This window comes from Falco punctatus (assembly GCF_963210335.1).
Source record: "Falco punctatus genome assembly, chromosome: 6".
Classification (NCBI taxonomy): domain Eukaryota; kingdom Metazoa; phylum Chordata; class Aves; order Falconiformes; family Falconidae; genus Falco; species Falco punctatus.
Window position 1 is genome coordinate 41,716,967 of NC_137585.1, and position 25,905 is coordinate 41,742,871.

The window sequence follows — 25,905 nt, forward strand, 5'->3', positions numbered from 1 at the left end:
TGATTCAAATAGTAGGGAAAAATGCACAATATTCCTAGGGCTATACAATTAATTTATCAAGGATGCAAAAATCCACATTGTCACAGACTACTAATAGAGACAGCTTATTGTCCTTCATGGACTTTTAGCATCACCTGTTCTTACGCAATTCCTTTTATTCTTAATTGCAGAGTCATGATACCTATTCTCATGCATGTTGCTAGCTGGATAATTCATTAAAATTTACCCTGCAGAGGTTAACATTCATTTGAAAACAAAGTCTGCCTCTTTAGCCTAAGAGTTGCTTCTATTTAACTAACCCATGTTAACAGCAGCTAAATAATGAAGACATAAATCAAGAAGTATGAGGTAGTGCAACAAGGAAGTTAAAAGAAATATCACTCAACCGAAGAAAAGGTTCACTCAGTCCTCCAGCCTTTGGGACAGAAGTTTTGATACAATTTAGTTTAATATAAGGAGTGCCAAACCCATGGGATTAAAAAAACCTACAAAATTGGAAAGGAAGAGGGCATGATCACTTCCCATTCCCCCTCAATCCCCAAATAACAGGGACTAGTCAACAACTAGAAGTCTTTTAACATTTTCTCCTGTCGCACACATTGTAACCACCATGGCAACTAGCTGGTTAAGTCTCTTTTCCCTGTCGTGGCACAAGATTACAAATGAAACTATAGTTTTGTTTCTCCATTTTTCTAGCTCCATGTAAGGAACAGCATTCTGCAGAGTAGTGTGATAGCAGGAAGAAGAAAAGGCAATATTGGCAAACTGCTCTGCTTTTGAAAAACAAAACTGTGCTGCAAAATTTATAAAGGTATTAAGTAAACTTGGATCATTAAGTAAAAAATTCTGGCCCTTTATCTGGTCTGAAAAAACACATGTATTTCAATCTGAACAGACCTAATTATTTTACAGTATATAATTTGTGATGGAGATCACACAAAAGAAATGGGTTAGACTGAGAAAGCTCTGCAGCGAGATATACCTATAGTCACAGACACATGTATTTTCCCAGGCTTTCATTTTTAATATTTTATGGCCCTCACTGATCTTCCCAAACTTGAAGAAAAATGTATTTTTCATTTAAGCAGGTAGGGCACAGTAATAGAATTTATCTGTATCAAAAAGGAGGTAAAATGCAAACTACAATAGAGATGTCACAGCAAAGTACTGAGTTTGCTCACTGTTACCTAAACCTCTGATCCCTGCACACAGTGTTTTATCTAAACAGCAGAAATAGCATTAGCATACAGGTATGACAGCATTCCCATTAAGAGAAAAATCTGATGAATGCTATTTGTAGGAGTTTTTTTAATCTCTACCTAAGGACTTCATTTTATACAGTAATTCCATAAAGTAACATACATTTCCTTTGCTGCAGTTTCCTGTAGGATGTGACTATTATTTCAGGTTTAACCTATCACCATTTTTGATTTATCAGCATTAGAAAGAATATAAAAAGGAAATTATTCTTTTCCTATGTTCACTGATGAATCTTAATAATGCATCAAGGAGCATTTACTAGGGTAAATACACTTGAGGAGACCATACATTTTGAATAGTTTTGTTGGTAAGTCTGCTTGCATTAGCAATATGTGAAAATATAAGAACAGAAGTATTGTGCTGTGCTCTGTAGTTACTCTGTCAGTAATGCTGAGGTATAGCAGGAATAACACATTTGCCCATGGCAAAGAGGAAACAATGAATTTACATAGAAAAAAATACAGGTATATTCATAATAAGTCCATTAGCACATGCCAGTTATATAAGGCTGACCATGAATCACACTTTGATGGCAATATAGTGATATATGAGATTCAGAGGCTGCGTGGACAATCCTTAGACTAAGTTCCTCATTTGTCCCGCCTAAGCTGTGTGTTTGACTCAGGTCACAGGGACTCAGCTATGTGATTTGCAGACAGCCCAGAGCAAGCAATGGTGCAACTCCATATCAGACCAAACTAACACATGAAAATAGAGACTGAGGTTTGTGTTATACCTCTCTCTATCACCTATGTATAAGGACTGATCAGCTTTCTCATCATCTATTTTTAGCACAGTATGTTAGTGTGATATGGAGCAGTTCCTGGAAATCAAGAAGTCTAAAGGTTGTAATTGTCCAGGATGCTTATCCTGATAAGCAGCCCTTGTGAAGGCAGTGACTGTTTTCACCTGTTCTGTTTCACTGAGCCACAGCATTATCATGGTGTGATAGAAGCGCTGGTTAGGAGGGATGTCTGTGGTGTTCATGTAGGTCCATGCTATGCCCAGCTGTGGCTTTGTTTAGCCAAGGTTTGAAAATCACCCAGGGCATTCCACAACCTTTCTGGGTAGCCTGTTCCAGTGCTGCACTGCCCTTCTAGCGGATTTTTCTTTCCCAAGTGTTTAATCTGAAAGTCTCAGGCTGTAGTCTCTGACATTAGCAGAGAGCTAAAACTATGATTATGTTACCTAACATTAAATACAAAAATTAAATATGAAAATTAAGAAAATCAATAAAAGCACTTACAACATTTCATTTGTGCCACCAGATGCAGGAACTGAAAGCTTCATTGCAAAGTCATCTCACAACAGTTCATAAGACACATGAAAACTCTCCTAGCCAAATGCCTTACCATTCGCAGGTCCAAGACAGAAACTGAAAGACAAGAAATAAAAATATGCTTTTCAAATCTCATCAACTTTATTAAGAGTGATTGTGGTAATTACTAACAGTTTAGTCCAGTGAGAAAGATACATTATTAGCTATAATACAATTGAAACACAAATAACATGGTCATCTATATTTTATAATCTAATAATACTCAGTATTACCAATGTTCAAGTAAAACTACATCCTCATATCACATCCTCAAAAGTAGTTCAAAAGTCACATCAGGAAGAAACAAGCAGTAGGAAGGAGAAGGCAGAAGGAAGGTAAATCACAGTCTGACATGTGCTATCTCTTTCCAATGACTACAGTAAAATCTTAGGAAAAGTAGTCTTTTAAATTAGATGCCTTATTTAAATGAATAAGGCCAGCTGAAAATCTGACTGTGAACCTCCAACAAATCAGTAATGTTTTCATCAAAAGTAAGTCAGATGACCCTAAATCTCAAAGCATTATTTAACAGCTATAGAAAGAGGAGAGTGCTACAATAAGTGGCACATTAAGAATATGAGAGCATATTTCTTTGTGTTCTAGAAGCTGTTCTACCAACTTTAGAGATAAATGCTGTAATAACTGCAAAGTGGAAAATAACACAGGGGAGGGGAAGGAAGGGCAGGGCAGGGCAGGGCAGGGCAGGGAAGGGAAGGGAAGGGAAGGGAAGGGAAGGGAAGGGAAGGGAAGGGAAGGGAAGGGAAGGGAAGGGAAGGGAAGGGAAGGGAAGGGAAGGGAAGGGAAGGGAAGGGAAGGGAAGGGAAGGGAAGGGAAGGGAAGGACATTAGGATTTGGTTCAGGAGCCAACGGGTCTTTCTATAGCTGTGGAAAGGGCCCAGAATCTTTGACAAACTGTTAACCTCTTAATCTGGGAAAATTGTACCTGTTATTGTTTCCTACTCATTAATACCACTATAATTATGCTGGTAAAATGAAATAACTTTTTTTTTTCCTATGCTGAAATGGGAAATGATAGTATCACCAAAAATTACAGCTTTATAACTTTCCTGTGTTGGCATGAACTCAGCATAGGGATGCAGTACTCACAGAAATGATCCAGCCTGTCCTTTGCCATAAAATCCTTAATGATATTACCTGCTAAATACAAAATTTGAGTAGACAGATAGATTGCTTCTGTGATTCATTCGCATACTGAAGTACCCTTTGGTCTTCAGAACAAAATGAATAATGAGTAGACAGGATAGGAAACCTTACAAATATCAAAGAAAATTGCTGAAATGATAAATTATTTTACTATTGTAGACATAAACTATGGTCAATAGCATATTTGTTTAGACCATGGGAACTTTAACATGATTATAAAAAGAGAGCTTTTAAGATATATATGATGATGATAATGATAATAATATTGATAATGATGATAATAATTATCATCATCATAATAATGGTAATAATACAAAAGAGAACATGTCAAACTGCCAGCAGGAGAGAAAAAATCAGCATAATTTGGAAATGCAGAACTCTTGCCTAAATTAGATGCATCATCAGGCTTTTGGCAATCAAAGCTATGAGAATCATCCCAGAGCTAAGAATTTGAGAGAGGAACAGATTCTTACAGTGTCAACTAGTAATAGCCTCATCCCCAGCAGTTTATCATGAGACTATGCATGTGCATATGAGAAAAAAAGAAAAAAAAAAAAAAGAAGAAAAAGAAGCTAGGAAAAAAAAAATAAAGGTGCAGCAGCCTAAATCCAGTCACAGAAAAATAATTAAAATAACTTAGGACTGATGTCTAACACTTACATATTACATGGCTTCCAAAATATGAGAATAATACCCACCCAGGATAACAATTATAGCTCCTGGCACATGTCTAAGAAGTAAGTGACTTCTTACTGATTAATTTCTTCTTGTGATAAAAGAAGAAGAACACAACTCAAGCTGACCAAAGAGTGAATTCCCCACAATTATACTGTCTCACTTTATTTTTGAGAAGGCTGAGAGAAAGATCTTTCGTTTGTGTAAACTGCCACAGGTCCACTGAAATCACCTTTTTCTGTCATCTCAGGAATTGTTCTTCAGTTTAAGTCTGCTTTTTTTTTTTCTTTTTTCTATTTTTCCCAGTTTCCTTTTCCATATTAATAAACAAAGCAAAAGAAGATAATGAATGCAGTTTCTTAATTTCTCACTAGCTACAGATCAAAGTAATTGCTGATTGCTTCTTTGATGTGTATAAACTACTGAAAAAAGTGAGTCAGAATTGTACCTGGAAATCATTCTTAAATTATTTTTTCAAATGGCTTACATTTTCATATGCTGCCTATCCATAAAATAGTCTCAAGATTTCTTTGTACTAAGGGCAGTGTTTTATGATGGACAGATTCTGATGTTATTCTAGAACTGTACTGGAAGGGAGTTCACATCAATGTTCTTTATAATCCTTATAACAATAATCGAGGAGATTTTTCTTTTTCTAGTAGTTATCATGGATGACAGGCAAGCCTGTTCCTGTGCCACATTCTTCCAGTGCTTATCCTTTAATACCTTGAAACCTAGCAAAAGCCTTTCACGTGGCACACATCTCCTTTAGTCGTCTGCTAGAAATAAATGCTGGCAGCTGCTCTGAAGCCCATTCGTTAACCTATACCATCTCTAGAGCAAAGCTCTGCTAGATGTGAGGGACACTGTGCCAAGCAGCCCATCTTTGTACTATGCAGTCACTGTTCTTGTTGCCCGGTGTGAACCTCCAGGGTTTCCTAAGGATTTAAGGAGGGCCTGCAGAGATGGAAGGGGCTATTTGTACATATACTAATCTCTTTTAGCAAAGGCAGTTTCTAGCCAAAAACAGGGGGAAATTTTCCAGAGAGAACAAGGATAATTGTTATAGAAATTTATTAGCCTACAGGTTATAGACATTTATAATTCCTACAGGTGTTAAATTTAATTTGCCTACTGAAATATATGAATCTAAGTCCAGGAAAATAAAGAAATAAAAAATTAAAAAATATGCATTATATAATACATATATTAGAAAGATACATTTCTTTAAATTTGGCAGCTGTTTTAAGCTTTGATTATTTTTCACAGCAATAGAGGTGTTTTCATGTCTGCGATATGGGCTGTAGCATTTAAAGCCTTACCTGAATGCTTTAAAGAACTAATTTAACATAAACTCTAATTTTTCTGTACTTCAAAAATGTCCCATAACATAATTTTAAGTAATATACTTTTCTTGTCTGTGAATCAATACATGCGTGCTAATGCAAACATGTGAAAGACTTACCACTAGAATTTAGTAAGACATTATAAGCTAAACTTGGAGTTTTTAATAACCTTAGCTGTATCTTTCATTTTTACCCAAAGACCTTTTTTAATACCTGTCTGCATTGCCTCTTTTTTTTTTCCTGTTGTATGTTACTCTTTGGTACTCTAAAGTTTTACAGAGCCTTTGTCTGTTTTTATATTACAGAAAGGCAACTTTCTTCCTAAATGGTCAGTGTCTGTCAAATGCTATTTGGTCTTTTCAGTCACCTGTAGTACTCATTTGGAAAGATGAATTTCTAATTATTGTTACTGCATACTGTGTTCAAATAGTAAAGAAAGTTTTCATGTATGTGTCCAAATCAAGCCACTTTTTTTCTTAGCTTCAGCAGAAATATAAACAGGCTGGTATATCTATCATTCAGAAGAATGCAGCTAGGTTTCTGGAATAAAATGCACTTTCTCAGTTATTGGTGCAGGAGAAGTGATTGCTTCCTGCAGACTGACAAAGTTATTCCAGTGCTAATTTGGGTAAATGTCAGAAGTGGCAATAAGGTTATTTCCTGGGAAGCAGGATGTGAGTGTTGGGGGTGTTGGAAAGCATAAAACCCTGCAAACCCAAATCCACAATCTCAACCCCTAAACACTTCCAAAGGACAACCTTTTCATAAGCTTAATACAAATTTCAAATATTTTTTGGCTCAAATTCAATTATTAGAGCTAGGTGAACAGCTATTCAAATAATTGACTCACACCATGAGAAGCTGTGCTGGGAAAAGGTCTACATGGCCAATGAAGCCATGTAGAAACAAGTTGGTACAATAAGAGTTTTTTTCTTCTCACTCCCTTCATGTACGTAATGCTTTCCCCAAATTTGAAACTGTTTCAAAATAGAACTGTGTCAAGTAGAAATCTACAACTACTATACAGTTGCAATTATCATTTATTAAATAGCAAATGAGATGTATTATAAGACCATATTCATACTGTAAAAAGGGCTAAAGAACAGACTGAGTAACAGTAATGAAAGGCTACATGTATCCAATGAATTAATATGGCATCTAACAAATTTTGACTCTCCCAAACATCTTTACATACAGAAAAGAATGGCAGAGTGAAGGAAGAGTGAAAGGAGAAAAAGGAGAAGATTTAAAGTTAATAATGGTGAATGACAGGAACTTTTATGTTTTTTTTCAGTTCCACTAACACTATGATCACTATGATCACTGGCAATGCTTCACTATGGCTGGGAGTAGAAAAAAAAAATGAGTCGACAAATACTGATCCATTATTAAATAAAAGCATTATTAAAAGTACCAGTCTTTGTTACTTTAATTGAACAAACACTATATAGTTATCAAAGTTCTCTTCTGTTGTACAGGGAATGGAAAAACAGTATTAATTTCAGTCAGAAACCGATGTCACTGCCAGGTAAAAACAAATAATCAAAAAAAGAGTAGTGTTTAAAATCATTGTGCTTTTGTTATTTTCTTTAACTCCTATATATTTACTAGTTACAGTCTTCCTAACTGTGTGCTGTCCATGATGATCACTTTGTAGTAAAACACTAAAATGAAGTAAAGATGCATTAAACAGAGCAACAGCTTTAGCCAGCCAAGACAATTTAGAATTGCATGAGAGCTTCTGACCAGATCTTTCAGAGAACTAAAAATTATCTGTCAACTTATGGTTAAGCAAAGTATAAGAAAAATTGCCTTTGACTGCTAGCTTACCACTAATGGAAATAAAGGCAAATTTGTATCAAGCATGGAAGAAATATATACTATGCATATTATGATGGTTACTTTAAATATTTAATGGCAGAGTAAACTAGTTGTATATTTTATCCTTACATAGTTGTACACTTCCCTATTCAATAATATTACAAATATCTATTCATATATTAAATAATTAAAATAATTCTTGATGAAAGAAAGAAGTACAGAATAGTTCAGAAACATCTCAGTACTCACGATATTTAGATATCTGAAGACAGATTAATTTAATGTTAATGAACAGCTGGATTTTTCACTAAACTGTGGCTGTAAAGGTATTATAATATTTTCAGTTTGGTTCTAAAAAGCTCCCAGGCAGATCAATGGAAGCAATAATATCTAACACATTTACATTGACAAAATGTCACTGAAAAGCCCTTTACTGAATAATAGCACTTAAAGTTCAGCTTCCTTAATTTATATATTATTTTTAGGTTTTATTTATTTATAGTGCTTATATAAACTTTTGTCAGAAAAAAGACAAACAAAAATTAGAAGTATCATTGATAAAGTAGGAGCAGTTCCATGTATGCTAGAATTTTAAACATACTGATATACTTAAATGGTGACATTATATAAATGATTTAATTTTATGCTTTACGTAGTGGTATATTTATGACATAATTATGATATACAGCTGAAATAGACCAAAATCTTTTCAGTAATAGTGCTTAAAGACTTATGAACTGAGCTTCTAGAAACTGCAAGTGCTCTTCCAATTTGTTGACTTTAGTAGATTATTAGAAATCTTTAACCACGTGAGGACACACTAAGAATAAATTGCAACTCATATAAAAGACTAATTATTTCCTTTTTAATATTTCATCAGTGTCTAGAAGATGTGTTGAAAGCTTACAGGTTGTAATTTTGGTTGAAAGAGGGCCAAAGACCCCCAACGTATAAAAGAGTTTTAAAGCAATCTTGGTTTTCAGAGACTCATAAGAGTTTCTTATAATCTTTAGCCCTACTTGACTAAAATTCCTTCACTTACAAACATTAGGTCCCTTGACAACTGATTTTTATAAGAAAATGACCAATGTGTCTTTGTTACGTGATCACTCCAGAAGGAAAGTAAAGCAGCTTAGTAAGAAATATATTCTTTCTGTTCTCTTACACTACTTTTGGTTAAATTCTTGAACTATAAATGCATTGAAACTGAAGTTATTTTCTGTTGCCTGAACCAGCTGGTCATTGAATGAATCACTTGACATAAGAATGTATTCTGCAAAATGTAAATAACTTACTGGCTACTGATAAGCCACCTTTTAATGCTTGATTAGGTTTCAAATAAAAGTCCTTAGCATTTTTCTGACTGTCTGTATTTATAGGCAGTTCACCTTTAAAGACATCTATTCTCCCCACTTCACAGTCACCAAATAAATGCCCAACAATTTAGCTTAAAGGCATCTGCCATAGGATCTCTTATATAGGACACATTCTTGCACCAAAACCTTTGGTACCATATCCTGACATGCATCCTTGCAGCACGCTCCCTTCCTCACAACTGAAACTATGCCCTTCTCCAAAAAGACTTTGGAAAACTGATCTGTGCTCATTAGTTCCCATGGAATATCAGACACTTTGAACAGTACTGCCACTGTCTCAGTGAGTTTGCCTTCTCAAACACTTTCTATAAGAGAGAAGACGGAGAAGTATCTCTGTCCCCAGCAAGGAATTTGCTGCAGCACATTGTGCTCTGCAGCACACCACTTCACCGAGAGGACTGGCTCAGTGGAACGCTTCGCATCAGGCACATCACACACCACCAGCTCTGTGGGACTGCACTTTTAGCACAGCAAAGGTGGAAGAGCTGTGCAGACAAAGCACAGTGTATACAGTGCAACGCGGAAAGAGAAAAGCAGGGGAGATGAGGAGCTGGCAAACAGCACAGACACTGAACTGCCTGATGGAAGTTGCACAACATGTGTCCACACGGGGCAGTCACCTTTCCTTAGATTTGTAGCATTTACAGGCACAGGTCAGGGCCGGACTTTCACCTCCAGTTTGGGTTCCTCACTACAAGAAAGGCATCAAGGTGCTGGAGTGCATCAAAGAAGGACAATTAAGATGATGAAGGTCTGAGTCTTATCAGCAGTGGCTGAGGGAACTGGGGTTGTTTAATCTAAAGGAGATGAGGCTCAGAGGAGACCTTATTGCTCTCTACAGCTACCTGAAAGAAGGCTGTAGTGAGGTGGATGTCGGTCTCTTTTTCCAAGTAACAAGCGATAGAACAAAATAAAATGCCCTCAAGTTGCACCAGAGGAGGTTTACATTGGATATTAGGAAACATTCTTCACTGAAAGGGTTGTCTCTTTCCCTGGGACAGACACCAGGCAGCCCTGTCTCTCCTGCCTTTCTCCTTTTTAAAAGATACGTTAATGAAAAAATATACCTACAGCCAAGACTTGTCCTGGTAGCTCTGCATTAACATGCACACATACACACACACAAACACAGACTGTCAAGGCATGCAGCACAAATTCCTCATTTCCTTGATGGGAAGCTCAGCAGCCCTCTTTGCTCTTTTCTTGCCTGCACACCTCACACCTCACACTACCCTACATGAGCACACAGCATGGGGAAAGCACACTGGGGAGTCTACCTTCAAGCATGCTAGCAAAATTAAAACTAACCTTCTTTCTCTTTCTTGGCCCAAGAAAGCAGGTTTATATGTTTCTGTCCAGTCTAAACCTCTGAAAGTGGAGAACCCTGGCACTCCAGGCACCATCCTGAGTCATCTCTACTCCTTTGTGCACCTAGTTGTTCCCAGAGGAAAGAGTTTTCTCAGCAGCATGTCGACTGATGTATAGCCCTCTGGTGGGCCTGGTACTCGAACCAGGAAAACACAGTACAGTTGTTTGTATCTCTCTCAGGTCTAGAAGGATGCAAACAACAACTAGATGTCAGGTATCTTTAGATGCTACAGATGCTAAATCTCCAGATGTTAGGCAGTATGGCCCTTCCTTCCCCCTGGAGAGTGTCCTCTCTGGAGATCAGTTGATGGATGGTAGGACCTGGGGTTATGGCAGCTGGGACCCCAGAGTGGAAGCTAAACCTTACAGCTGTTTGATGGACATACTTTCTAAAGCACTCTCTCTGCTAGGCAGTGCCACTGCCAAAGCTCTCTGCATCCTGGCTCATGAGGGCATCACACCCTCTAGCTCAATGCTGGAACCCAGCGAGCCAAAGACTCCTCTGAAGCATAGGACAGACTATTACCTCTATCCTCATGCTCTTAGGCACATCATGCACTGCAATAAACAGAACAAATCTGTAGTTAATATGCTCCAAAACACATAACTGGAACTGCTGGGGCACCATTTGGGATTGGCGGGGTACCTCTGCCTTTCTGGAACAATGCCTAAACACCAGGCAGGATAAGAGCTGCTGGGATTTGAAGGAACAGGTAACCATCAGACAGCTCCTGCTGTGCACAGCCATGGACTTGCAGTTTAGGCATGGGGTAGGTAGATCCCCTGCCCAGGAGCAGATTCAGGCTCTGAACTCCTTCAGCCTCTAGGTAACTGGCCTCCAATCCTCATGACAAGCAACGTAAGGAAGCTTCTGTTGTCCCAGGTGTGAAATTGGTAGGGAAGTCATCAGCTCTGAGGCTCCTGCCACCACCACAGATACCAGTACTGAGATCACTGCTGTAGAGGTCAACACACAGGGACTCTCACCTCACTGTCACTGCTATCTCAACATCAAGAAAGACCACAAGAGCACAACTAGAGCTGAAAAGGACTTAGAAAAGCTGTCACTAGGACAAACAAAAGCACCAGCTGCTGCCTCAGAAATGTCTTCAGATCAGTCCTTCTGACATCGCTAATGCTGAAGTGTATCATGAATCACATTGTCGTCAGCAAGGCTCCTGTATAAGGGTATCAACATGAGCAAGAGTTGGCAGGAGTTGCTCCATGTTTCATATCCTGAATCATTCTGCAGTTCACAGGCTACCTGTGCAACTCTGTCATTTGAAGGTAACTGTGTGCTTCATGCTGGAGTAAGAAAAAATAATTATTGTGGTATCCAGGGAGAAGTATATCAATACAAAACTTTTATGAAACATTTCAATTTATGAATACATATTTAACAAAGGAATCAACAGTTCAGTTAATCTAAAACTGCCTTTAGTGACCTAGCATTTTTTAACTTAGAATAATCATAACAACTATTTTTATAAGATCAGTAAAAGGGACTGTCAAATATTCCAAAAAAGTAAGTATGGGATCTATACTAATAAACAAAGATTTTCTGTTTATTTCTTTCAGTCTTAAGCCATTCCTTCTGGTTTTGATGGTACTTGTCTTAGGTAAACTATTGGATTAGTGGAAGAAAGATGAGAAAATGGAAATAAATTTTATCTCATGTGTTTAAATAGTAAACAGTTGTGTCTTGTAAGACTGGTGAATGTAGGCTGTATGTTTTGCGATAAAGTGTGTAGATCACATTTACAAGAACGAATATGAGGGCTTGACTGATGGAAAACTGGGAAGCTAAAGGGAGACTGAAAGATAGCCAAATAAACATTAATTCTTATAGGTATGTTACAGAATCACACCTGGCTATGTTATGTGAGAATAAAAACACTGGATAATAAGTGTGTTGAAGGAGTTACCCAGTGAAAAGTGAGGTAGAATTACATACAACGTAGTATCATTGGAAAGACTAATGTCTTTCAGGTAGACATAACTTGAGAAGACTAATAAGAAATGAAAGTGTTTCAAAAGGCAGTACAAGAGCAATTTATAGCATACAAAATATAGCTTATATTAAAACTCTTAGTTTGCTTTGGTTACACAGCTATATATATGATTATAGCCATCAAGCTTCTGAATGAGGAAGGAGTTTTGAAGGAAAGACAGCTAATATGGTTCATAAATGTTTGATTAATTAGAATAGAAATCTATTAACACCACCCCCATCCCTCATTTTTTAAGAGCATGAAATTATCCACTTATAGGGCTATAACATTTAAACCATCATTGTTAGTCTTTAAAATAAGTGGCTTGCTTTATAAAGTTCTTGTGGCATATTTGTTTATTTAGGAAATCAGACGAAGTGGTTAAGTGGTTAGCACAGAAATTTCTAAGTATGGAATCTGGTGATATGCCAGATACAGTTATTTTTCCTACTTTAATTACCTTTATTTACTTTCTCACTTTGAGATGCAAATAGAGCTTAAGTAGTTTATCACTGCTTGGGAACATCTCTGGTCCTAATGGTTGGCAATTTGCCCAAATTATGCAGAGAACAAGCAAGTGAGCCACAGTGCAACCCACTACTGTATTGGCAATGTGGAGAGCTGTTAGAGTGTGGCATGCATGTATTTCTGGCCTACAAATATATCTCTCCTGTCCTTGAAAAGTAGGTCTCAGAGGGACAGAGAGATATCCCTCCATGTCAACATACAGCTAGATCCTATGGCTTGAATTGGATTCCACAGTGCTGACCAAAGCTATGAAGATTTTCACTAAAATATTCATTCAGAGTACTTTCAAATTTAATTTCAGACAAGCTTGGAAAATCCATTAATTGTGATCTACACTGTTTGCACATAGTTTATATTGTAGCAATTTATATTAGGTCAAACATTAAAGTGCAAATTTATAACAATTTCTTAAGCAGCCTACACAATAATGTATTATCTTTGCAGATATTTCACTTAATAAGAACCATGTAAAGTCTTACAGTTCCCAAATGACTCTCAGTGAACAGCATAATGACATAACAGCTTTTCACTAATTCCTCAGGAAAGTATGTATGTTTATATATTTAAAAAGTCAAAATGCTAAATGCTTACTGATTATAGATGGAACTCACTAGCATTGTGGGATAATTTTACAAACGCATTATTAAATTCAGAAATCTGATGAAAGTAATGCTATGTTTGATGGAAATTAAGTCAAACGCTATCTCATTGTTAGTGAAATATCACTGTAATACATTTCTTTTGTATGAGTACTTTTACACGCACCACAAAGCTTCATTTTAGGACTATACAGTGGACTGTCATCCATTTCAGTTGAATATTTAAAGCCAAGAGCTAAATAATTGATGGAAAATAAGTTAAGATAATCTAAAATTTTGTAGTCTTAAATGGTGAATATTGAAGGGTTATTGATCAGTTTCCCTAATGGAAAGGAGGACATGCGATTTTTATATATCCTCTGAAAAACTTTTATGTGTTTGTATTAAGAAAAATATATTTGACTCTTAAATACTGAATGTTTTTGTTACCTCGGTAATCTTTTAATAGCAAAGCAGCAAAATATCAGAACTGATACCTGACTCAGGAAAACTGAATTCAACAGTTATTGCCTACAGACTAGCTGTGTCAGCCTGGTCAAGACATTTGACTCTGCTTCCCAGTTTCACAGTTCCAAGGTTTTAAAGGCATCATCTGAGTTGTTGACCTAATGCTTTACAACTGTATAGCAGGAATTATATTCACAAGAGTCCACAAACTACTTCACATTCCTCCATTTGCTGTAGGTCAGAAAATACTCCTCATACCTTATAGAAAAATTAGACCTACAAAGCAGAAGTTCACAGAATGGGAATATAAACTTCCTTGAAAGGAAGTAGGGGAGATCAAAGGCACTGGTCAGCATACTACATCTCTGGATGGATTAATTAGAGGAAACTCTCAGATGTTACAAGGAAGTCAGCTTCACCTTAAATTACAGAAGGAAGTAACACAAACAAATGAAGCTGCCAACAACTCCTACAGAGTAAATTTAGGAAAAATCCCTTCATGTACCACCACCTTCAAAACTTCAGCTTTTTGTCTTTGTTAAATCTGTTTGTTGGATAATTACTGTTACCAGTTGTAAACTGGGTACAAGAGCTCTGCAAGCAAGCAGAAGCCCTAAGATCCTCAAGGGAATTACTTGTGGAACCTCTGAAAGGTCAAGCAGTTAGAGGGGAGGCAGACTCTGTAACCCTCAGGCCTTCAACACTATTTCTGAGCATAACACAGACTCTCAGAAATAATTTGGTGACATTTTGTGCAAGGACCCTTAAGAAAGCCTTAAGAGCCCTTTCAGGCACATGGAACAGCATGAAGTATTGCATTTTCTATAGAAACTTGTGTCTATAAAAAAAGAAAGGGTCACTATCCTTTGGAGTTACAGGGGGAATTAATAGGCCATAATCGAAGTGACATATACTGGATAAACCAGGTTGTTGCTTTTTTTTTAAAAAAAAGGAAACCCCATCAATTTTACTTTTTAACCTTTAATTTATTTAAAGAAATTTTTTTATTATTTATTTTGCAATTTAATTCTGGTGCAGTTAAATATGTACATATGCACTGTATTATGCATACACATATGCATCATGTATGCATATGCATTATATGTATGCACATGCACTTGGAAAAATAGAGGACTGAACACAAGTTACAAACCCCTCAGTTTTCAGTGCTTTTAAAGTTAATGTTTTATGAGAAATATCCTGTTCTGGATGCTTTTCAAATACATTTTTACTGAAAGGATACAAGAATGCAGTCTATCACAACTACGTTCAGAAGAATTGAGTAAATGATTCATAACACAAAGCCTCAATATATAATTGTCCAAACATCTTACCAAGAACTTAGAAATGGACTGTGGTCTTTTTTAGTAGTTTTAGAGACTAACATTACTATCAGACTCCTCTATACATTTTGTCTTTCTTATGAAATAGTAATGTATTCCAAGAAAAGCACCAAAATAAAAAGTTCTAAAAAAATCTTTAAAAGTTTAAAAAACCACCAATAAGGCAGAAAATCCTTACATAATTCAACTGCCACCATCTATAGTTAAGATATTGGAACGTCATCCTTAATCTAGTTTGTAAAAACAATCAGTATCGTTCAAAGAAACACCTACTGTATGCTGTCTCAGGAAAACACAAAACAAAATTCCTCTAAGGTACATACAGGGACTGTTATAATCCATTTGTTTGTACTGATATTGTTTCCTTGGGCTATTCTAGCTAGCACATTGAATCAAAGCATAGAATTACAAACAAAATCTTCTTATTGGGAAAGATTTTTGTTTTTTCCTCTAGGTACTGCTTTTGTTGGAACTTTGCCCTATACACAGACTGCACTGCCTAGCTCATTTCTACATGACAGAGGCAGTTTTGAACTCGTGTATTGATCCCGGCTTTACTGATGAAGCTGTCCTTATTCCCTTCATCTCCATCACTAAAGTCTGGTAACCTCTCACCTGCATGATGTCTGAAAGTTGTTTTGAAAGAAAGAAATCTAAAACGCTTGTCTATGTGCCAGCATGCTATAGGCTGGGAGGAATTCAGCTCCATGGGGCTCTATTAGGGGAGAAAGGTTTGTTTCTACCTCTTCACACAGAGGCCTTGTGGCAGCAAACAGTTCTTCTCAGTGGACCCACATTATGTTCCCATGGTCTGGCAAGACTTTAGCTTCACATAGGAACATTCAGTGATTCTGGCAGGGAGTCTTGAAGGAATATGGGTGAGAAAAGGAAAGAAAAGTTACTTTTAATGTTATAGAAACTCCACAAAATCTGAACAGAATATCACAAGAGGCAAAGTACTGCACCCAGAAGGTATGTCACTTGTCAAATCATAATATTTTGTCAACTGCACAAAGAAAAGTTTGTGAGAATCTGTAACAGGAAACACTAGGCATACTAAATATCAATGTGTTTTTTTTAAAAAAATGTGATAAAATACAGTCATGAAAACAAGCTTAAGGTAGCATTGAATCAGAAGGTGAATATATTCAATTTAGCAGTGGGCCATAAATGTATGTATATGTATATATATATATGCATATATGTACATATGTATATATAGCTATATCACTTTTAGAAATACATGATGCCTTCTACCACATAGACCTATATTGAAATATATGCCATAGTATTTACTTTCTTTTTCAAGTTACTGTGGCTCCATTATTAATTTTATATAGCAGTAGCTATAAAAGAAGTAGGGAGATTTAATCGAAGAAAACTGTGATAGTGCCATAAACAGATTTCACTAAAACACTCAGTGAAAATTGAAAGAATACTTGAAATAAGAATTGAAATGTTACCTTTAAATGTGCAATAATTATGGTATGATCAATAACCTCAATTCAACACTCAGTACACAGGGAAAGAAATTAAAGATAAGACACCACATAATAATGGCCTATACTTGGAACTAAAAAGAAGTACTGGACAAGTGATGATAAAAAACCCCAAAAATTTTAAATTTGGAGCAAACAGAATTCAAATGCCACAAGCAAGGTAAGGAACACTGAAAAGAATGATTGACAAACCTATAAAAGAAACAAGAATGCTACAGCACTCGAGAGAGAAAACCAAGAGGAAAACAAATAAAAGGAGTTCTCCTGTTTTGATTAGATTCTCTGCTTGTAAAAGACAGCTAATAGACACACAGGCAAGTAAAGTAATCCAATTTCTTACTGTTACAAACAAAATTACATTAAAAGATCAGTACCAGTGCTGAAAGTCAAGCAGTCAAAAATTAGGAAATACCTCAACTGTCTCTGCCTGTTCACTCTCAGCTTGGCCCCTGGGACATAACTAGTATGATAGCAGTATAGTCACAAGCTATTTTGTTTCCAATAATCCTGAGGGAACACCGAGCTGCTTTTTAATTCCATAATTGGTGAACAAGAAGCTGACATGTTCTGCTGCATATAGGAAGGCTAAGTGATTCCCATGAGGAAAAATGAGCGTGTTTTTCTAAAGTGTAATGCACATTTGTTACAGTCATGAAACAGGAGCAAACTATAGGGTTAGTGAAGTAGTGTGCTTGCTCCATCTGTTCAATTCTTGTTTCTGTTTTGATAGTGCACCATTTGAGTATGTCTTAACAAAAGTTAGGGTAGGACCATCACTTTATTTAATTTTGTAAAGGAAATTTATTGGTTAGCAATGTTGTTTAGCCTTCTAGCTTGAATTAGAGCTAGCAGTAAAAAAATAAAAGGCTCTGCAGAACGTTAGCACAGACCACCCAGTTCCTGAATCATTAAACAGAATATGGTTTAGTTTTAACTCGGTACACTCATTCAAAATTAAATGTATGACAATCAACAGCCTTCATTTAAATTCTTGATACTGAGCACATACAATTGCTTGCAAAATCAACAGTCAATGCAAATGATAGGGATCTTTTAATATTTTTCTTAATTTTCATACATTTAACATTAAATGAACACTGAATTAAAACCAATATTAGACAGTTTTTCAAGTGCTGTAGTAAGTGGTTTAGAAATACCTCAGACTTGAATATTACATTAAACTTATTTTTATCATCCCAAAGATACTTGGAACACGCTATAAATTCAACTGAAATAATAACCACATTTTTCATCTCTATAGGCCAATGTAATGGACCGCTAAAATCCAATCACATCTGAAGAGACATGGAGATGTGTGTTTTAATATTACTTCAAGCAATGCTGAGTTATCGGGAGTGCAGAAAGAAAAATATTTGGGTTTACATCTATTGCAACATAAAAAAAGGCAATGACAACCTAGTAAAGATAAGATTTTGTATGAGGGCACAATAATAGGAAGATATGTGTTTGGACCCAGATTCTACAGATTTATTTATATCACTGTAATAGAACCAAGTATTAAAAGAGTTCAGAGCAGGTGCTTCTTTGTATTTGACAGTTTATAAATTCAGGATCACTGATACTATAGGAAAAGAAAGCCAGTTAATGAACATAGTAGAGTATTTAAAATATTCTTCCTGAAGAGCTGAAGCTTCATTTACTAATCCAGTATCATTAGATGCTGATATGATCACATCCCAGCATCTAGGAACCCACCAAAGCTAGTGTTACTGTTGTTATCTGGTATTAGTGTCATATAAGAGCTAATGAACAGCACCATAGCAGGACAGAAAAAGCATTCATTACCACTGTGTGGCTTAGTATTAAACTTCATGCTGTGCTTTCCTCAAATGTTAGTGAAAACTGCAATTGTTCTAAAAGTTGTATTATAATTTTCTCTTTGATAACCACTACTCAAGAAAATAAGCACCACTGAGTATTCGCATGACTAATTGTGGTTGCTTATGTGGCACGGCTATGGAGTTCGAGAGCCCTAACTACACTGCTAGAGGACAATATGTCTCAAGCATGACAGGTCTCATGACCTTGATTTTTCCATTAATCTTTTTGATTTGGCCTAGATATAGTATGAGCTTACAGATTTGTTGCTGGCAAAACAAGTCTTGATTTGGAAAGAAGGCATAAACTGTCTCAACTCCCCTTCTTCTTGCCACACATTGTGCTCAGTCCCTCCCGTCCCCACTGCCCAAACTCTGCCATTTATGCCCAGTACAAGACTCCACACTGTTCTCTGGAAGTCCTAAACTGAAAATATCTGTTGATGTACTGGGCTGTAGCACAGCTGGCTGCACTCAGGCCTGATCCAGGCAGTGCACCTGAAAGAAGACTGGAGCTGGCATTAAGGCCCTGACAAGCTCCCCTCACTCTGAACTGGTCAGGAGTTCAGAATACAAGGCAATGTGGACTCATACTTGGCTGATAAAGAGAATGTGTTCTTGTGTAGTCATTCTGTCTGAACAAGGAAAGTCTGACTTCTGTAGGCTGAAAAAACAGCCTAAATTTTCTTCACTCATTTCTTTCCCTGGATTTTTTAGAAATACTAGCTGTGAGCAAATCATAAACATTTAAAAAACCCACAATTTCCTACAAATAATTCAGGAAAAGATAATTATTTTAATAACATATTATTCAGAGGTGCAAGTATTGTCTGGAAAACCTCTTATGCCTGATTCTGACTACTTCACTGAAGGCTGTTTTCCAAACAGCAGAATGGTAAATGACATTTAGAAATTCAAAGCTGAGTATGCATATTAGGTGCTTATGCTTGAGCAATTTTCAGATTCTAGAAGATAAAATAATGGCACATAGTCCAGTATTTATTTAGTTGTTTGTTTGCTTTGTGCTGGGCTGCTTTATAGACAAATTACTTGGTTGGTGTTTTTCAGCTGGTGTGAAAGAAATGCTAAAGAAATCTTCCCACAGTACAACTTTAAAGCTAACTAAGACAGTTGAATTAAAATGTAATTAACTACACTCCTATTTGTCTTTTTTTTTTTTTTTTAATTTAATGCTAAGTACTTCTTTCCTCTGCTTCATTTAGTGCTTAATGTTATACAGGGATTTTTTATCCCTGTAGTGACTGCAGTTATGCAAACTAATGAGTTAAATTTTATCCTATATTCATCCCAGTCATATACATTAAATGCAAGAAATGAATGCTGTAGAAGCATTTTCCATCATGATTATCAGAGAATTGGAAAATATTTATCTGAAATAACCCTAAAAGACTTTCCAGTTTTTAGCAGCTAAACTGTGAGACATCATTTGATTGCACCAACACTGATGCAAATCTGGAACAAACACAAATGGAGTTACCCTGGCTTTAATGACCAGAAGCTGACCCTGACTTTAGCAAAAGATTCAAGTGCTGCCAAAATTCAGATATCAAACTTCCTTATGAATGGGAACTTAGCTTTAAAGAAATTCAAACAAATCCAATCTTCTTGTTGATTCAGTTTTCACTACCAGAGATACAATATGTCACAAAGGAACGATACAAACCTTGGAAGTCTAACTGGAACCAAGATCCCAGAAACCACAAAAATATTACTGAGATTTATGCAGCACTTCAATCACGAAAAAAGGTGAAAACAGAATACTACATACCAAGCATGTGAACAGTTATACTGAGTTCAGATGGGTTCAGATGACCTGTAGAATGCTTGTGGAGAAGGTGGGGGAAAAACCCCACAAACCAAATGAGAAAAAGAAAGCAAGGATATGGGAAAACAATTAACAGCGGAAAGAAAAGATACAACAGAATTTTAAATATTTAAATCTTCTTTTTCAAAAATCCAATACACAACTTATAAAGCTCAGCACACTCTTAAAATCTTTTGGTAAGTTTTCAAGGGAAGAGAGGCAACATGAAGGACAAGAATAAAGCTGGCACAAGAATTATGTGTATATATTAAGCACAGCTTGGCTGTGAATTAAAAGGTAAGGTTCTAGAACAACCTTCTAATATCAGTTACAGAATTAAAACTCAAGCTATTTAAGACAGAGATGGATCCATTTAGAAAAGCAGTTGTAAGGCTTGGCAAATCTAATAGACTGGATACAGTGACATGGGAAATTCCCCTTTAACATCTCAGTTCAGTAAGTGGAACAAATTATAGAGATAATATTCAACTAAATTGATTTTTTTTCTGACTTAAAAATGGAAGAACCTAAGAACCTGAATACTGAAAGTAATTTTTGTGAAAATAGTAAAAAATAGGGTTGGAAAGGAAAATAATATACTTTAAAAAATGACCTCAATAAATCAAATATTTAATTTCTACTAGGAAAAAAAAAGATGTAGCAAAAGGGAATACAGTAAGCTGACACTCACTAAAAAGTCCTATATACACAAATGCTAATGAATTCAGCCCACAGGCAAGAGTAAACCATAAGAAGAGGTATATTTGCTTCAACAGCAATTCCATGACACTCAAATCAAAAAAGTCATTCACAAAGTAGAAGCAATGATATGTTACTAAAGATGAGTATAAAGAAATAGGGTAAGTATGTTAGGATAAAGCCAGAAAGGTTAAGGAGAGAAAAGTGTTACAGTTCTCTGAGAACACAGAGGCAAGAGACGACAATACGGTAGATACTATGAAAAGGAAAAAAAAAAGTCTAGTTCCATTAGTTACCACAGAGGGAGAGCATTCAAGTAGACTACTTTGAAGAGCTAAAAAATAAAAATAACATTTTCCCCCTTTTTTTTACAGAAAATGTTATGACCAGATACTCAACACACAGAAAATTAAAAATAATAATAATAAAAAAAAAAATTGAAAGGATAAAAATAAATGCCAGAAGAGGGAACCGATTCTAACAAATTAAATTATTCAAAAAGAAAGACCAGATAAAATTTTACCCATAATCTTGAAAAATAAAAGGCCCAAAATATCTATGGATTTTGGTCTTGTCCTGAGGTCTTATGGAGATTGGAAAGTTCCTTGCAAGAAATAGAACACTGAGATAAGGTGAAGGAAAGACATAGCATCTCTCTTTATTAAAGGGAGGAAAAGCAAGGTCTGGGGAATCATAGATCAGTCAGTCTAGTCAGTCGAGTTCTGATATATGAGATTATACCAGGAAAAAATATTAAGACATTATTTATATATTTACTTACTGGATAATAAAACACTAAGTATCCCAACATGTATTTCTCTATAAATGAAGGTTTCAGGACAATCTAATTTCCAACTTTGTAAGGATAGTTAGCTTGAAGACTTTACTGATGATCTGGATGAATGCATCCTCAGTAAGTTTGCAGATGCAGCAAGTTAAGTGGGAGTGTTGTTCTGCCTGAGGGTAGGAAGGGTCTCATCTGGACAGGCTGGACTGATGGGCCGAGGTTAATTGTATGAGGTTCAACAAGGAGAAGTGCTGGGTCCTGCACTTGGGTCACAATGACCCCACACAATGCTACAGGCTTGATGAAGACTGTCTGGAAAGCTGCCTAGTGTTGGCTGACAGCTGGCTGAACATGAGCCAGCAGTGTGCCCAGATGGCCAAGAAGGCCAACAGCATCCTGGCTTGTATCAGACACAGTGTGGCCAGCAGGACAGGGGAAGTGATCGCCCCCCTGTACTGGGCACTGGTGAAGCTGCACCTTGAATACTGTGTTCTGGTTTAGGCCCCTCACTTCAAGAAAGTCATTGATGTATTTAAGCATGTCCAAGGAATGGCAAGGAAGCTAGTGAAGGGTGTGAGAATAAGTTTTATGAGAAGAGGCTGAGGGAACTGGGTTATTTAGTCTGGAGATGAAGCAGCTCAGGGGGGACCTTATTGCTCTCTAGAGCTGCCTGAAAGGAGGTTGTAGCCAGGTGAGGGGTTGGTCTCTTCTTCCAGATAACAAGTGACAGGAGAAGAGGAAACGGCCTCATAGTTGTGCCAGGGGAGGTTTAAATTCATTATTAGGATTTTTTTTTTCACTGAAAGGGTGGTCAAGCATTGGAACAGGCTGCCCAGGGAGGTGGTGGAATCACCAACCCTGAAAGTATTTTAAAAATGCATAGATGTAAGGCTTAGGGACGTGGTTTAGTGGTGGGCTTGGCAGTCCTGGGTTAATGGTTGGACTTGATGATCTCAAAGGTCTTTTCCAGTCTAAATGATTCTATGGTTCTTTGATTCTATGATTCATAGGTAGAAAATAAATAGCAGGTGTGACAATCCATTGATCTTAAATAAACTTGTAATATTGTCTTTATAACATTTTCACAAGCAAACTGGGGAGAAATAATGATTTTAAAGTAATCCCTTGACAATAGATGCCTTCTTTAAAAATATTTTCTTGAAGAATATCTGTTAGTGTTTCTAGGTAAATGACAAATATGGCATCACTGGGGTCTTGTCTGGCTCCATGAATTCCCTGAAAGTTTCTTGGGTGCTTTGTTTTCTGATAATCAAGGAAAGTTACATTTAATAGACCATTTCTGGCAGCAAAATAAAGCACATATTCTACTTGCATTTTTTTTCTCTAGTAAGCTGCCCATCTGAAAACTTTAAAGCCTCTGACTTCTTATAATTTGTAGAGAAAAAAAAAGAGAATATTTTTGTTGCATGAAATAAATTGATTTTCTTAACATTCCTAATCCTAAATTATGTAGGGCTCAACATCCACTTGGTTTGAAGGCCAAATAGCCATTTGGTTTTAGTTAGTTCTTGATACTAACATCCAGAAAGATTTCTATTCTTATTCATATAATTTCTAATTTCTCTAGAATGGGAATTTCTTTAGAACTTCTGTGGGAATGAAGTAGATAAATAAACATTCCAAAAGAAAATTCTTGTCTTCTCAAGGTTTAGTCCACATGGAATCCAACCACAAGTTAGAAATTATGCATGTGAAGAGATCAGAGTTTATCTTCCTTTATTACTTCAGTCTTCAGCCTCTTCTGATTTGCCAGTAGAACTGTCAGAGTTTAGCCATATTAAATCCCTTTTTCTTGAGATTCAGTTGTTGAAGTCTTCTGAGAAGAGCTGTCTAGAGTAGAACAACTCAATCAAATCTACATGTGTCCAAAGGATGAAGAATGTATGTCACTAGTCCTGTTTTGTATGACAGCTTAGCAGTTGAAGTACTTGCCCACTAAGGGTGAGGCCTGGTTGTAATTTTATCTTCAGTCAGAGGCAATTCTGACCCCTGCAGTGTTTGAGGGAGTGCTCCACCAGCCAAGTACAATGACTGTTTTGAATGTCACAGTAACAGAAATGGGGCAACAAAATCACTCTGAAATTAATCCACATCCAAACACTAGACTAATTTCTCACTGTTCATGGTTGTGGCTGTCTGGCCAGAGTTCAAGCTCCTTGTTATTTGCTGGGGGTTTGGTTTTCAGTGCTCTTTTTTCTAGCCTATATAAGTTGCATTACTTGCTTACTACACAGCTTCCCAGATTCAGCAGGAAAGGTGGAAAATCATCCTATACAGCTTAAACTATAATCTGTCAAAATAATGTTCCACAAAGCTTTGGGGGAAGAAAAAAATGTACTTGCTATATAGCTCTGTTACAGTTCTTTTCTGCCAATATGTCCTAAGAACCTGTAATCCCCCAGAATAAATAGTTCTATTCTGCCAAATTTTTGGATCTCACATACTGTAGACTAGTTTAGTTTCCAGCATGCTTGGATTTGGTCTGACCTAGACCTACACACAGTATGCAATTACACTTCTGTGAAGCTTTCAGCTCAGATCAGGCATGCCTACTGAGTTTAGACACTTACGTGATAAGGTAGCAAACAAACTAAAAGGAATCAGTGTTTTGTGTTTTGGCAACTGTTATCTATCTGCCTTCTGTTTTAGTTGCTTGAATCCTTTCCTTGACTTTGAATATTAATGCTGTGCAATCCTTAACTAACTTTAAAATTTTACTGTGAATTCATGTAAGAGCTAAATCTTTGTGCTGCAAATGTACCCTGTTCTATATTGTGAGACCACTGAGATTTTTTTAAATCTTTTGCTATAGAAGAATCATCAGAGGAAATTCTGTATTATTCCATGCATGGGAAAAATATGTCTTGTCAGTTCACCTAATGAATTGTAACATGGTAAAGGAGATGAGAATGTATTACAGAAAACTTAAATGCTTTCAACCTCTCTTTTGAAAGATTAACAGCGGCATCTCGGTGTGAGAAAAACAATCCAGGGGGAGACAAGCCTTAAAGAGCTCTTGAATACCTAAAAAGACAGAAAATCAATAAGGCCCATAATTATTGGCACAGAGATTTAATGAAGTGTAAAACTTTGGTGTAACAACAAATTAAAACTCCATTAATGTCCATGGATAATGAAGAACAAAAAATGATTAAGATAAAAATACAGTGTTTTAATTTTTTTTCTTTTCCCATACTGTTCATTCAGTTTTGGTTCGTTTGTTGGATTGTTTGTTTTATTTTTTATGTAAGAAATAGTTGAAGAAGACTTTAAATGGTCATTTTAATGGGAATTTAAGACTTATGACTCAAATTAAGCACTTTTTAATACTTTGCAGATGGATATAGAATTTTAAACTAGTAACAGGTTTCATTGAAAGGACTTGGAAATTAATATGAAACATACTACAAGCAGGTTAATTGGGTTCATTTCATGAAAGTATATTCTAAATTAGCTAACCTTAGTCCTTTTTTCTTAACAGAATAAAAGCTCTGAAAGCTACTGCTCTGAAGCTACTGCCATTAAGCTTGGTGCTGAGATGTAGAAGAATCAGACTGATAGCCTTGGGAACTGGGAGGCTGGTAGTTTACATGTGGATCACAGGGGATTCTCAAAAGCATTTGTTGTCTATGCAGGATGAATCAGACAGCTTTGACAAATATTTGCAGTTAAATGAATGTTCTTCCTGTCTTATTCTACGATTACTGCTGGGTAAGTCTTCCATTTATTATAGGCCTTTCCTGTTTTCATATAAACCAAGCTTCTGACAGAGAAAATATTATTTCCTGTGGCACTGTTACACACATATTTCCCTTGTATTCCACTAACATGTTGCTAATTAATTTAGTTTGATGCATATTAACACAGTGTACAGCAAAAGCTAATGACCCCAGAGTAGAATATTAGTCACAAATTGTTCTATCCATGAATCTTGTCTATACATGTAATCTATCTACATGCATAATGATACCTAAATATGGTAGAATTTTTTTAGATAAAG

General features: G+C 36.3%; 1 protein-coding gene across 6 annotated transcripts in view; it reads right to left on the reverse strand.

The window, feature by feature from the left end:
• The window catches only part of MGAT4C (MGAT4 family member C), a 433,108-nt gene that overhangs the window by 37,012 nt on the left and 370,191 nt on the right, over nt 1-25,905 (reverse strand). For 5 of the 6 annotated variants that reach the window (XM_080394201.1, XM_080394202.1, XM_080394204.1 and 2 more), the window contains one exon: nt 2,507-2,635. The exons of the other annotated variant lie outside the window; for it this stretch is intronic. The gene's annotated coding sequence lies outside the window, so the exon portion shown is untranslated. The remainder of the gene's footprint in view (nt 1-2,506; nt 2,636-25,905) is intronic. 6 annotated transcript variants of the gene reach the window in all.